Source organism: Hyperolius riggenbachi, chromosome 8 (assembly GCF_040937935.1).
Source record: "Hyperolius riggenbachi isolate aHypRig1 chromosome 8, aHypRig1.pri, whole genome shotgun sequence".
NCBI classification, from domain to species: Eukaryota; Metazoa; Chordata; class Amphibia; order Anura; family Hyperoliidae; genus Hyperolius; species Hyperolius riggenbachi.
In genome coordinates this window covers 97776148-97790734 of record NC_090653.1, presented here as the reverse complement: position 1 = coordinate 97790734, position 14587 = coordinate 97776148, and positions in this window count along the sequence as shown.

The window sequence follows — 14587 nt, the reverse complement described above, 5'->3', positions numbered from 1 at the left end:
TCTTTTTCGAGCAGCTTCAGGGAGATGTCATCGGTGGAACATCTGGAGATGGTGAGTAACTTCTCATTTACACGTCTCTCGCGACCCTGCTTAGGGAAGGAGTGGACCTGAACTCATGCACAGGACACAAGGAAAACTTAATCCCCCCTGTTTGTGTATAGAGTGAAGAGCCTGTCTAATTCCCCCTCAGCTGCAAGGAATCACAATTGTAATTTGAGCTCCCAACTGTATCAGCACAGGAATCTCGGCAGCCTCAGCTAATTTGTAAACATAAGATGTTAACTCTTGTCTTCGTCCATGAAAGCAGGAAGTAGGCACATTGCAGATTTATTGCAGGAGTTCTGTGGGCTGCAACAAATAAATGTTTTTCTGTAAAGGTTATTATGCTGTTGCTTATTTTATAGAGCAGAGAGAGCTGAGTCATGAAGTGTTCTTATAAGTGACGGTCCTGTTGTGGGATTGTGTGTGTGTGTGTATATATATATATATATATATATATATATATATATATATATATATATATATATATATATATATATATATATATATGGTACTTATCCGTTAGCATCAGGCAGGTGGCGCTGTTGTTGTTAATTCCAATCATAATTACAGTCACGTAACAAAACTGTAAATGTAAACGCCGGATGCGCCCGGCTAACGGATGTACAGTATGTAATGCGCCCGGCTAACTGTGAATGTCAATGTAAACGCCGCAGGTGGCGCTAATTGCATTCCTTGTTAAGGTGACCATATGTATATTAAAGAAGAGAGTTGAATGACAAATTTGCCGGCGGCAATGTAACAGATCAAGCCGCCGGCTTGCTTCGTGTCTCGCTCTCCTCCCCCCTTGCCCTCTTTCGTATAGAACACTGGCAGCCCTGGGGGGTGGGAGGGGACTCGTGTCCCCCCAGAGTCGTTCGTCGCAATAAAACAACCAGGATTCCCTGCCGCGACGAACGACTCTGGGGGGACACTAGTCTCCTCTCCAGGGCTCTATACGAGAGAGGACAAGGGGGGAGGAGAGCGAGACACGAAGTAAGCCGACGGCTTGATCTGTTACATTGCCGACGGCTTATTTGTCATTTAATTAACTCTCTTCTTTACATATTGTCACCTTAACAAGGAATGCAATTCGCGCCACCTGCAGCGTTTACATTCACAGTTCTGTTACGTGACTGTAACTATGATTGGAATTAACAACAACAGCGCCACCTGCCTGATGCGCCCGGCTAACGGAGAAGTACCATCTATATCTATATATATATATATAGATATAGATGGTACTTCTCCGCTATATATATATATATATATATATATATATATAGTGGCATAGCTAAGGAGCTATGGGCCCCAATGCAAGTTTTACAAGGGGGCCCCCCAAGCACTCTATACATAACAATTGATATGACGCACCAAAACCTGCCAAAGACAGCCACAGTGTCAGAGATGCAAGAAGGAGATGGGGAACAGTTTGTTAATGATTACTACTATTCAAAGTATCTATAGAAGTGATTAGTATGAGCATACGACCAATAGAAAGCTAATATTGCATTTGAGGGAAGGCCCCTCTGGCCCAAGGGCCCCATCACGGCCCCACCTCTGCACCCCCTATTGCTATGTCCCTGTATATATACCCCGAGACCTGTTTTGCTGCTTTGTAGCTGAATGTAAATCACTTTGTCCTGTCATGTGGAAGGTGTAGCACAGTACAAAGGCTAACAGTGATTGGGTCAGGGAAACTGCTGGTTAAACACTATTGAAAATATTCAATATCAAAGGGCATTGAAAGCTTCCAAGCAACCTTGCCTGTAGAGGGCTCCATTCCTTGTGACTATTAACTGGTTGCCAACCGCGTCATGCGGATGGGCGTGGCCACGGCGGCAGCCCCAGGGCCGCCTAACGCCGATCGGCATAAAGTCCTGGGGCTTTGTTTTGCAGGAGGTCGCGCGCACGCTGTGTGCGCATCTCCTGCTTGGTAGGTGGAGACTGTTAGACGGCGAAACCACTGTCTATAAACATAGTACAGCGCTGCGATCTACAGCAGCGCTGTACTGGGGACAGCCGTGTGACTTGGCTGTCCCCCTGAGTGGCAAGACAGTGATTCGCTGTCATAGGCTGAAGCCTAAGACAGCCGATCGCTATGATTGGCTGGCTCTGGGACGGAGGGAGGGGGGAGTAAAAAAAATTGTAACATTTATTAAAAAAAAAAAAACATAAATATTTGACAAAAAAAAAAAACATCTGTGGGGCGATCAGACCCCACCAACAGAGAACTCTATCGGTGGGGAGAAAAGGGGGGGGGGGATCACTTGTGTGCTGTATTGTGCAGCCCTGCAGCTTGGCCTTAAAGCTGCAGTGGCCTATTTTACAAAAAATGACCTGGTCTTTGGGGGGGTGGTAAAGCCTGTGGTCCTAATGTGGTTTAAGTGACACCAAAGCGGAAAATAATTATGATGTAATGAATTGTATGTGTAGTAGAGATAATTCAAAGAACAATAGTAGCAAAGAAGGTATTCTAATATTTATATTTTCAGTTTATACTGCCTTTTTTATAACATTGCATCATTCTCTAATATTTGCAATTTACCAATTACACTCTGCATTTTAAACTATGAAACAGAGCAGAGCTAGTGACCCTTTCAACTTTTTTGCCATTAAACCTTAAACAAACAAACAGTGTGAGACAGATTGAGATACGTGCTTCAGAACACAGCACTGTAGCGGACCCATTTGGGTTGAAGAGCTCAGAGAAGCTCTTTTGCATAAATAACAAGTGAAGTTTCTTAACTCTTCCTGTACTGGAAACAATATGAGACATATCTGTGCTAGAAATGTTCTATTCCTTAGCTGTACTACATACACAATTCATTATCTCATAAGTTTATTTTCACTTCAGATTCCCTTTAATAGAATTTTTATTTACTTAATAACACATGAGAAAGCTAAATAGTTAGGGCCCTCGGTCACCAAAAATCGTGATAAGCATCGCAAATGCCCTGCAAAGTGATCACTATTTTATTTTCACTATATACACTAAGATTACTTGTTAAAAATGAAATGGTGACTTACCAGGGGCTTTCTCCAGCCCACCGTAGGCTGCAAGGTCCCCCGGCGTCCTCCTGGCTCCTCTCCCGGTCTTAAAGAGAATCTGTACTCTAAAATTCTTACAATAAAAAGCATACCATTCTATTCATTATGTTCTCCTGGGCCCCTCTGTGCTGTTTCTGCCACTCCCTGCTGCAATCCTGGCTTGTAATTGCCATTTTTATGCAGTGTTTACAAACAAAATACATGGCTGCTAAAAGCTTGTGATAGGCTCAAGTAAGCAGAGTGTGTGAGTCACACAGAGCTTGCAGGGGGCCTGGAGAGGGTGTGTATAGCTTCTGCCTATCACAAGCAGCACAGCACATTCCAGCCAGACTGCCTGAGCCCGACAGACCCGACAGAGGAGAGAAGATTAGATCATATAACAGAGATAACACAGCCACTGTGCAAGAAGGAAAGGCTGCAGTAAGCCAGACCACATTAGAACCGGCATAGGAACTTATAGGATAGAAGAAATAAGGATGAACATTTTGTTACAGAGTCTCTTTAATGCGTGTCTCTTGGTAAAAAAGCAAAATCAAAATGCTAAATCAACTTGGCCTCTTGCAATCTCTGCAGAGCATTTACAGCTGGGTTTAGCTGGAGTTGAGCGAGGAGGCAATATTTCCTGTCCTCCACTAGTGTTGGGCGAACACCTAGATGTTCGGGTTCGCGAACGTTCGCCGAACATCGCCGCGATGTTCGGGTGTTCGCGCCGAACTCCGAACATAATGGAAGTCAATGGGGACCCGAACTTTCGTGCTTTGTAAAGCTTCCTTACATGCTACATACCCCAAATTAGCAGGGTATGTGCACCTTGGGAGTGGGTACAAGAGGGGAAAAATATTTGAAAAAGAGCTTATAGTTTTTGAGAAAATTGATTGTAAAGTTTCAAAGGAAAAACTGTCTTTTAAATGTGGAAAATGTCATGTTTCTTTGCACAGGTAACATGCTTTTTTTCGCCATGCAGTCATAAATGTAATACAGAGAAGAGGTTCCAGGAAAAGGGACCGGTAACGCTAACCCAGCACCAGCAGCAGCAGACGTGATGGAACAGGAGGAGAAGGCCACGCTTTGTGAGACACAACAACCCAGGCCTTGCATGAGGACAAGAAGCGTGCGGATAGCATGCTTTGTACCGCCATGCAGTCATAAATGTAATAAAGATAAGTGGTTCAATAAACAGGGACCACGCGGCAACGCTAACCCAGCAGCAGTAGACGTGATGGAACAGGAGGAGGCGCAGGAGGAGAAGGCCACGCTTTGTTAGACACAACAACCCAGGCCTTGCATGAGGACAAGAAGCGTGCGGATAGCATGCTTTGTACCGCCATGCAGTCATAAATGTAATAAAGATAAGTGGTTCAATAAACAGGGACCACGCGGCAACGCTAACCCAGCAGCAGCAGACGTGATGGAACAGGAGGAGGCGCAGGAGGAGAAGGCCACGCTTTGTGAGACACAACAACCCAGGCCTTGCATGAGGACAAGAAGCGTGCGGATAGCATGCTTTGTACCGCCATGCAGTCATAAATGTAATAAAGATAAGTGGTTCAATAAACAGGGACCACGCGGCAACGCTAACCCAGCAGCAGCAGACGTGATGGAACAGGAGGAGGCGCAGGAGGAGAAGGCCACGCTTTGTGAGACACAACAACTCAGGCCTTGCATGAGGACAAGAAGCGTGCGGATAGCATGCTTTGTACCGCCATGCAGTCATAAATGTAATAAAGATAAGTGGTTCAATAAACAGGGACCACGCGGCAACGCTAACCCAGCAGCAGCAGACGTGATGGAACAGGAGGAGGCGCAGGAGGAGAAGGCCACGCTTTGTGAGACACAACAACCCAGGCCTTGCATGAGGACAAGAAGCGTGCGGATAGCATGCTTTGTACCGCCATGCAGTCATAAATGTAATAAAGATAAGTGGTTCAATAAACAGAGACCACGCGGCAACGCTAACCCAGCAGCAGCAGACGTGATGGAACAGGAGGAGGCGCAGGAGGAGAAGGCCACGCTTTGTGAGACACAACAACCCAGGCCTTGCATGAGGACAAGAAGCGTGCGGATAGCATGCTTTGTACCGCCATGCAGTCATAAATGTAATAAAGATAAGTGGTTCAATAAACAGGGACCACGCGGCAACGCTAACCCAGCAGCAGCAGACGTGATGGAACAGGAGGAGGCGCAGGAGGAGAAGGCCACGCTTTGTGAGACACAACAACCCAGGCCTTGCATGAGGACAAGAAGCGTGCGGATAGCATGCTTTGTACCGCCATGCAGTCATAAATGTAATAAAGATAAGTGGTTCAATAAACAGGTACCACGCGGCAACGCTAACCCAGCAGCAGCAGACGTGATGGAACAGGAGGAGGCGCAGGAGGAGAAGGCCACGCTTTGTGAGACACAACAACCCAGGCCTTGCATGAGGACAAGAAGCGTGCGGATAGCATGCTTTGTACCGCCATGCAGTCATAAATGTAATAAAGATAAGTGGTTCAATAAACAGGGACCACGCGGCAACGCTAACCCAGCAGCAGCAGACGTGATGGAACAGGAGGAGGCGCAGGAGGAGAAGGCCATGCTTTTTGAGACACAACAACCCAGGCCTTGCATGAGGACAAAAAGCGTGCGGATATAGCAGCAATGCTTTTTTCCGCCATGCAGTCATAAATGTAATACAGATGAGAGGTTCAATAAACAGGGACCGGAAACGCTACACCATCCCAGATGTTCATTGGTCATGTTACTTGGTTGGGGTCCTGGAGTGTTGCGTAGTCATTTCCAATCCAGGATTGATTCATTTTAATTTGAGTCAGACGGTCTGCATTTTCTGTGGAGAGGCGGATACGCCGATCTGTGACGATGCCTCCGGCAGCACTGAAACAGCGTTCCGACATAACGCTGGCTGCCGGGCAAGCCAGCACCTCTATTGCGTACATTGCCAGTTCGTGCCAGGTGTCTAGCTTCGATACCCAATAGTTGAAGGGTGCAGATGGATTGTTCGACACAGCTACGTCATCTGACATGTAGTCCTTGACCATCTTCTCCAGGCGATCGGTGTTGGAGGTGGATCTGCACGCTTGCTGTTCAGTGGGCTGCTGCTGCATGGGTGTCAGAAAATTTTCCCACTCCAAGGACACTGCCGATACCATTCCCTTTTGGGCACTAGCTGCGGCTTGCGTTGTTTGCTGCCCTCCTGGTCGTCCTGGGTTTGCGGAAGTCAGTCTGTCGGCGTACAACTGGCTAGAGGAGGGGGAGGATGTCAATCTCCTCTCTAAAGTCTCCACAAGGGCCTGCTGGTATTCTTCCATTTTGACCTGTCTGACTCTTTCTTCAAGCAGTTTTGGAACATTGTATTTGTACCGTGGATCCAGAAGGGTATAAACCCAGTAATTGGTGTTGTCCAGAATGCGCACAATGCGTGGGTCACGTTCAATGCAGTCTAGCATGAATTGAGCCATGTGTGCCAGAGTCCTACCAGAATCCTCATCATCCTCTTGTGAGCATTGTGATAGTTGTTGTGATGCATCATAGTCGTCACCTTCCTCCTGGTCTGCTTCTGCTGACCATTCGCGCTGAATTGTGGAAGTCCAACATGCACCGCTCTGGCCCTCGTCAGTGGTGGCATGAAATTCCTGCTCCAACTCCAGCTGTTCCTCCTCCTCTTCTTCGTCATAGCTGCTGGGGCCAGCGTTCCCTGAGGCGGATGGCCTGATGTTGGTACCATCACGCTGATCGTTTTCTCCTTCAGATTCCCCCAGTTGCATCATGACAGCTGTTTCCTTGATTTTCAACATTGACCTCTTCAGTAAACACAGCAGTGGTATGGTAATGCTGACTGAAGAGTTGTCACTGCTCACAAGCAACGTGGATTGCTCAAAATTTTGGAGGACTTGGCAGAGGTCCAACATGTTGGCCCAATCGGATCCACAGAAGCTTGGCAGCTGTCCGGATGCGCCTCGGTACTGCGCCGTCATGTACTGGACCACTGCACTCTTCTGCTCACAAAAGCGTGCTAGCATGTGCAGCGTAGAATTCCAGCGCGTAGGGACATCACACAGCAAGCGATGGTGGGGGAGATTGAAGCGCTCCTGCATCTTGGCGAGTGCCCCCGAAGCAGTACTGGAATTTCTACAATGTTTGGCCACTCGACGCACCTTCAACAGAAGATCGGCCACGCCTGGGTATGTCCTCAGGAACCGCTGAACTACTAGGTTCATCACGTGCGCCAGGCAAGGGATGTGTGTCAGCTTAGCCAACCTTAAAGCGCGAATGAGATTACTCCCATTATCACACACAACCATGCCCGATTTCAGGTCCAGCGGTGCCAGCCACAAATCCGTCTGTTCCTTTATTCCCTTCCAAATTTCCTCCCCTGTGTGCTGCTTATCCCCAAGGCAGATCAGCTTCAGCAACGCTTGCTGACGCATGCCAACAGCTGTGCTGCACTGCTTCCACGATCCTACTGCTGCTGGGTTAGCGTTTCCGGATGAGGTACAGCTTTGAGATGCGTTGGAGGAGAAGGAGTCAGAGAGGTAGGTGCTGCTGTTGTTATCCAGTGGGAGGGACGGCGGTGCAGCTGTTTGCGGCGTGGGCAACACCCGCGCCGTAGCAGGTGAGGAATCGCTGCCAGGCTCCACAAGGTTCACCCAGTGCGCGGTAAGGGAGATGTATCGACCCTGGCCGAACGCACTCGTCCAGGTGTCAGTGGTGAGGTGAACCTTGCAGGCAACGGCATTCTTCAAGCTTCGGGTTATTTTGCTGACCACGTGCTCATGCAACTCAGGCACTGCAGAGCGCGCAAAGTGGTAGCGGCTGGGAACCACGTAACGTGGGATGGCCACTGACATCATGCCCTTGAAGCTGTTTGTCTCCACCACTCGATATGGCAGCATTTCGCAGGCCAGAAGCTTGGCTATGCTGGCTGTTACTGCCACGGCCCGGGGGTCATTTGCTGGCAATTTCCTCTTGCGCTCAAACATCTCCGACACAGACAACTGAACCGTAGCGCTGCACACGGAAGGGCTGTTGGTTGGTGTGTTTGATGAACACTGGGAGACCTCAAGAGCACTACTCCGGAAAGTGACAGTGTCAGCGTCGTCTGATGTTTGTGAATGTTGTGAACCACGCAATGGCTGGGCTACTGCTGCTGCTGAGGCGGGTCTGGTGGTGAGTCTGGTGAACCCAAGGGAGGCAGTGTTGCTGGTACCCTGTCCTGCCGCGTTTGCCCACAGAGTGGGATGTTTGGATAGCATGTGGCGGCTCATGCTGGTGGTGGAGAGGTTGTTAATACTTTTCCCCCTGCTCAGGCGGGTCTTGCACACCTTGCAAATCGCCATGGTAACATCCTCAGTGCAGTCTTCAAAGAAAGCCCAGACTTTGGAGCACCTGCCTTGCTGGCGATTTCTGTTTGCTCCTCTTTTGCCTCTCACTTGAACTTCCACGCTTGTGGTGCCTGAAATTGCGCGCCGCCTACCTTGTGGCACAAGGCGAACTCGTGCAGCAGTGGGTTCTTCAACAGACTCATCTGTGCTGCTGCTACGACGGCGATGTTCTCGTTTACAAACAAAATCTGGGTCTCTGTCCACATTGTCCATACCCTCCTCTTCCATCTCCTGAAACTCGTCATATGTCATTGTGGGGGGCCGCCGCCGTGGAGTAGAGCTCACCAGAACAACCTCTGCGCAGCTCACTCCAACGTCGTCTTCCAGATCTTGTCGGCCGACCTCCTGCAATTGCAACCCCTCCTGCCCAACTTGCTCTGGGATTTGGGTTTCCGAGTCCTCCTCGGACTCGCCTTGTATTTCAGTGCGCGGTGCATTTCCCACAGTTAATGGTTGTGAATCCGGGCACAACATTTCTGGCTGTTCCTCCATTGACCTTTGAAAGGTGGAAGTTTGTTGGGCTGGGAATAGCTCCTGCGAATACCCCATTGTGTCCTGAGGTAATTCATCGGACTGGTTATCTGGCAGTTGTGTGCGTGGTGTCGCTGCTGGTTGTGTCAGCTTTGTGCCCACTGGCTCCTTGTAACTGGCTGAGGACTCGGACCTCGTGCGTGATGTGCTGGTGCTGCTTAACCCACTGCTGGACGCTTGAGAGGTCATCCAAGTAATTATCTGGTCCTGTTCTTTTGGATTTGTGAGGGTTGTTGTCCTGGACAACATGGGCGGTATTGAGTGGGTTTTCTTGGGTGCTCCCCTGTGGCCTGTACGTGAACCGTCAGGGGAAACACCTCTTCCCTTGCCCCTCCCTCTTTCACCGGATTTCTTCCTCATTTCACTTATCCTTACAGTACACGCTGACTGGCAGCAGTACAGTGGCAGTACAGAAATGCTATACAGTACCACTATTCCCAGCAGTGACACAGAGCACAATGCTATACAGTGGCGGGTGAGCAGTGTACTACTATTCCCAGCAGACACAGAGTGGCAGTAAACAGAATGCTATATAGTGTGGCTGAGCGAGGTACACAGAGTGGCAGTAAACAGAATGCTATATAGTGTGGCTGAGCGAGCGGAGTACTACTATTCCCAGCAGACACAGAACAGTAAACAGAATGCTATATAGTGTGGCTGAGCGAGGTACACAGAGTGGCAGTAAACAGAATGCTATATAGTGTGGCTGAGCGAGCGGTGTACTACTATTCCCAGCAGACACAGAACAGTAAACAGAATGCTATATAGTGTGGCTAAGCGAGGTACACAGAGTGGCAGTAAACAGAATGCTATATAGTGTGGCTGAGCGAGCGGTGTACTACTATTCCCAGCAGACACAGAACAGTAAACAGAATGCTATATAGTGTGGCTGAGCGAGGTACACAGAGTGGCAGTAAACAGAATGCTATATAGTGTGGCTGAGCGAGCGGTGTACTACTATTCCCAGCAGACACAGAACAGTAAACAGAATGCTATATAGTGTGGCTGAGCAGTGTACCACTATTCCCAGCAGCGACACAGAGCACAATGCTATACAGTGGCGGGTGAGCGGTGGACCACTATTCCCAGCAGCGACACAGAGCACAATGCTATACAGTGGCGGGTGAGCGGTGTACTACTATTCCCAGAAGACACAGAGTGGCAGTAAACAGAATGCTATATAGTGTGGCTGAGCGAGGTACACAGAGTGGCAGTAAACAGAATGCTATATAGTGTGGCTGAGCGAGCGGTGTACTACTATTCCCAGCAGACACAGAACAGTAAACAGAATGCTATATAGTGTGGCTGAGCGGTGTACCACTATTCCCAGCAGTGACACAGAGCACAATGCTATACAGTGGCGGGTGAGCGGTGTACCACTATTCCCAGCAGTGACACATAGCACAATGCTATACAGTGGCGGGTGAGCGGTGTACCACTATTCCCAGAAGACACAGAGTGGCAGTAAACAGAATGCTATATAGTGTGGCTGAGCGAGCGGTGTACTACTATTCCCAGCAGACACAGAACAGTAAACAGAATGCTATATAGTGTGGCTGAGCGAGGTACACAGAGTGGCAGTAAACAGAATGCTGAGCGAGCGGTGTACTACTATTCCCAGCAGCGACACAATGACTGGGGGGACCCTGGCTAGCGTGGCTGGAGCGCGAACTACCCTGCCTGCCTACCCAAAGCTAAACCCACAGACAAATGGCGGAAATATGACGTGGTTCGGGTATTTATTTACCCGAACCACGTGACAGTTCGGCCAATCAGAGCGCGTTCGGGTCCGAACCACGTGACCCGTTCGGCCAATCACAGCGCTAGCCGAACGTTCGGGGAACGTTCGGCCATGCGCTCTTAGTTCGGCCATGCGGCTGAACGGTTTGGCCGAACACCATCAGGTGTCCGGCCGAACTCGAACATCACCCGAACAGGGTGATGTTCTGCAGAACCCGAACAGTAGCGAACACTGTTCGCCCAACACTATCCTCCACCCCAATCCCACCACCACTGCCTCTTCCCCTTGATGTGACCATATTGTTAATTATTAAGTGTTGAATAATATAGGTTAGAAAACTCAGCTCTCTGAGAAAATTGTAGCCTACATTAAAGGGAGTCTGTGAAGTGGGAAGTGGATAGTGAATGAACCAGTTTTTAGACATAGGCACATAGCTTTTATATACACAGATTAAAAAAATGGAGTTAGCTTTATATGGGCATCCTGTGACATCTTGTCCAAATGCTTTTTCTGCAAGCATGCAAAAAAAGCATTTGTCAGCTACCGGCGGCTTCCGGTGTCCCTTCCCGGGGTACGTTGTTTTTAGTCCCCGCACGAGGACACGGATGCATGGCACTTAGCGATCTTGGAAGCTGCATGTAGCTTCCAAGAACTCCTGAATAGATGGGAAAAATCGGGATCAGAATGCGCCGTTTGCACAAACAATGGTAAACAATACTTCTGGCGCTGTCCATTCACTTGAATAGACAGTGCTTTAAAAACAAGCACCTTGACCCATCGTTTTATTGCGCGGGACGCCCATTTAAACCGGCCCTAAGAAAATTCACTGATAGAAATAAGCAAAAGGTACGCATAGTCACTGGATAAAATATGGGCTTTAGAACTCCAACTGGGCTTGTACAATGTGTTCTTATTAAGATTTGTCTGCAGAATACTCCCTTGCTTGTCTATTAAAAACCCACTATAGATCATTTTAAAACGATTAAAAACAAGTAATAAAGAAAATGAAGTGATTCTGGGAGAGCAGTAGCGTAGCTGGTGAATGAAGTAGGAAGACATGAGGCGATGATATATGAGAGACAGATGGCAACGTCTGCCTCATACTAGCTATCTAAATCCCTCCCCCTGAGGGTATATCAGACCTCTGTGAGCACAGGCAGCACTTATGTCTGTCTGAGCACCAATTTAATGCCATTAAAGAGAAACTTGCTGCTAATAATGACTCTGTTCTTTGCCTCCCACAAGAAATATCCATAATGAGAGGAAACATAATGAGATGAGTGTTCAGCCTAATTTGCCGGTAATTCAATAAAATAAATAAAATCTGTTTTGGGACTCAGATTTGCTTGAAAAAAAAAAATAAAGTTCTTAGTTATTCAGGTGTTTAAAGCAGAAAAACAAATTGTGTAGACCACATTAAAGTACGGAACACCTTGCTCTAGAACAGTTCTGTCCAATTTCATTGGCATGGAGGGCTGAGTTTTTTCAATAAATAGAGTTCCCGCAGTACTAATAATGGGATAAAATACACATAATCTGACAGCGTTCCCCCCCCCCCCCCCCTCTCTCCCCCTCCAAAAAATACACATAATCTGGCACCGGTTTTCCAAAAAATACACATGATCTGGCATAGTTTTTCCACAAAATTTACATGATCTGGCATTGATTTTTCCCAAAAATACACATGATCTGGTATACATTTTTGCATAAAATACACATGATCTGGCATCGTTTTACACAAAATACACATAATCTGGTAGCAATTTCCACAAGGTTTACATACCCTGGCACCGTTTTCCCACCAAATACACATGATCTGGCAGTATTAAAATCCCCATCAAAAACACCAGGCAGCTGTAATGAATAGCGGAGATGCCGCCGCGCGGTCTGGCGGCGGGGCGGCTGTCTCTGCATTCAGACCGGCGGTTTCCGCACAGCAACATGTGTCTGGTTTGTCTGGACCTTCTAGTGCACACAGATGGAGAGCTACGCGTGTGCGCGCCAGGCGACAGGACATTTATACCAGCAGAAGGGGAATCAGCTGATCAGGCCGATCAGCTGATGCCAGCTGGACTCTGGATTGGCTGAGTGGCTCGAGCAGAGCTGCACAGCACTGCAAGTATATATAGATTTTGCTTGTCAGTTGCTGGTTGTCTGCCGTTGCGAATACTTACGTGTGAGCACTCAGACCTCAGTCAGATCCTACAGTGTGTTAGAACTAGTGTTGGGCGAACATCTAGATGTTCGGGTTCGGGCCGAACAGGCCGAACATGGCCGCGATGTTCGGGTGTTCGACCCAAACTCCGAACATAATGGAAGTCAATGGGGACCCGAACTTTTGTGCTTTGTAAAGCCTCCTTACATGCTACATACCCCAAATTTACAGGGTATGTGCACCTTGGGAGTGGGTACAAGAGGGAAAAAATTTAGCAAAAAGAGCTTATAGTTTTTGAGAAAATCGATTTTAAAGTTTCAAAGGGAAAACTGTCTTTTAAATGCGGGAAATGTCTGTTTTCTTTGCACAGGTAACATGCTTTTTTCGGCATGCAGTCATAAATGTAATACATATAAGAGGTTCCAGGAAAAGGGACCGGTAACGCTAACCCAGCAGCAGCACACGTGATGGAACAGGAGGAGGGTGGCGCAGGAGGAGAAGGCCACGCTTTGAGACACAACAACCCAGGCCTTGCATGAGGACAAGAAGCGTGCGGATAGCAATTTGCATTTTGTCGCCATGCAGTCATAAATGTAATACAGATGAGAGGTTCAATAAACAGGGACCGGAAACGCTAACCCATCACAGATGTTCATTGTTCATGTTACTTGGTTGGGGTCCGGGAGTGTTGCGTAGTCGTTTCCAATCCAGGATTGATTCATTTTAATTTGAGTCAGACGGTCTGCATTTTCTGTGGAGAGGCGGATACGCCGCCGATCTGTGACGATGCCTCCGGCAGCACTGAAACAGCGTTCCGACATAACGCTGGCTGCCGGGCAAGCCAGCACCTCTATTACGTACATTGCCAGTTTGTGCCAGGTGTCTAGCTTCAATACCCAATAGTTGAAGGGTGCAGATGGATTGTTCAACACAGCTACGCCATCTGACATGTAGTCCTTGACCATCTTCTCCAGGCGATCGGTGTTGGAGGTGGATCTGCACGCTTGCTGTTCTGTGTGCTGCTGCATGGGTGTCAGAAAATTTTCCCACTCCAAGGACACTGCCGATACCATTCCCTTTTGGGCACTAGCTGCGGCTTGTGTTGTTTGCTGCCCTCCTGGTCGTCCTGGGTTTGCGGAAGTCAGTCTGTCGGCATACAACTGGCTAGAGGAGGGGGAGGATGTCAATCTCCTCTCTAAAGTCTCCACAAGGGCCTGCTGGTATTCTTCCATTTTGACCTGTCTGGCTCTTTCTTCAAGCAGTTTTGGAACATTGTGTTTGTACCGTGGATCCAGAAGGGTATAAACCCAGTAATTGGTGTTGTCCAGAATGCGCACAATGCGTGGGTCGCGTTCAATGCAGTCCTAGGCCGAAGAGGTCATAGCCTAGGGTCACAAAACCTGTTTATTTGGGCAATTTCAATGGTGGCGAGTCTGACGTACATAAATCGCAGCAATGGCCGTTAGCAACGTCTGAATCTCACGAAATGTCTCATGCAGGTAGAAGACATATTGTTAGACTTGGGCTCCAAAGATGGGTTCCCTACATCTCTGCAAACCAGAGTTACAGGGCTCCAAATTTGGTAAAATCCCCCATAGGCTTTCATTGGGCCTCCTATTTACAGTTCCAAAATCTCACATCTTTTCAAAGGGCAATGGGTCAGCAGTACCAAATTTTCTAGCATTGTAG